This window comes from Chenopodium album, chromosome 23, assembly GCF_948465745.1.
Source record: "Chenopodium album chromosome 23, dcCheAlbu1.1, whole genome shotgun sequence".
Classification (NCBI taxonomy): Eukaryota; Viridiplantae; Streptophyta; class Magnoliopsida; order Caryophyllales; family Amaranthaceae; genus Chenopodium; species Chenopodium album.
Window position 1 is genome coordinate 20,440,240 of NC_137856.1, and position 1,169 is coordinate 20,441,408.

The 1,169-nt window shown below is 42.9% G+C and overlaps 1 non-coding gene across 1 annotated transcript; it reads left to right on the forward strand.

The window, feature by feature from the left end:
- Nucleotides 1–250: 250 nt before the first annotated feature.
- LOC145609929 (small nucleolar RNA R71) lies at nt 251–356 on the forward strand. Its single transcript, XR_014106196.1, has one exon. It is a non-coding gene; the product is annotated as a small nucleolar RNA R71 (small nucleolar RNA).
- Nucleotides 357–1,169: the final 813 nt, after the last annotated feature.

Here is a 1,169-nt window from a genome sequence, read left to right on the forward strand (position 1 = left end):
GTTTGTCATTTGAGAGGAAAGATTGTTGATGGCATTAAGATGGTCCACCGAGTACAACGAAGATTGCTTGCTTGAAGAATCTCTTTCCCCATCTTGCCAATCTCTATAGTAAGTCACCACATCCTCTATTATGTCCACAACTTCTTCTTCGGTTTTGTTCATGATTGGACCACCGGCCCCTCCGTCAAGACATGCTTTGCCTTGAGGACTCAAACCACCATAGAAGATTTGGATCAATTGATATGTTGGAATTCCGTGGTGAGGACATTCTCTTTGGTACTCCTTGAATCTCTCCCATGCCTCATAAAGACTCTCATTTGGCTTTTGCTTGAATCCTTGAATTAAAGCCCTTGCCTCCGCCGTTTTCTTTTGAGGATAGAAACGGGACAAGAAAGCTTTAGTGACATCATCCCAAGTTCTCAATGAATTGGGCTTCACCTCTTTGTCTAACCATTCCAAAGACCTTCCTATGAGGGAGAAAGGGAACAACTTAAGGCGGATGAATTCTTAAGACACTCCATTAACCTTGATCGTGTTGCAATATTTTTCAAACTCCTTAAGATGGTTCAATGGGCTCTCGTTCTTTGCCCCACTATATTGTCTCCTCTCAATTAGGGTGATCATTGCCGGCCGAATTTCAAAGTCGTTTGCCGATGTTGTAGGTGGAGCTATGCCGCTCTCGAACCTATATGCACCGGGTACTCCCAATTCTTCAAGGCAACTCTTGGTTGTTCTCCCATGACTTGCTCTTGTTCAATCTCTTCTTCGCTTGAGGAACTATAATCCAAAGTCTTGTTTGCTACTCTCCTCCTTGAGAGAGTTCTTTCAATCTCCGGATCAAAGGGAACAAATGAGCGATCTCGGGACCTATGCATACAAAACTCAAAGAAAATATAAGTAGCACGGCTACAAGTGTAGCCTAAAGTGTAAAATCTTTTTGTATTTTGCAAATGAAATGAAATAGACTCAACAACAACATGCACTCAAAGCACCATTCCCCGGCAACGGCGCCATTTTGATGGGAAGGAGAACGGTAGGTCGTTGGGTTACCACCCCACCCAATCAAACAAAATTTGTAACTTAACAAACCCCTATTTAGTGTAGTGGTAAGTCAAGGTCGAACCCAAAGGAATGGAGGTCGAATGCACAATGTCTAAGTCAAGCTATTT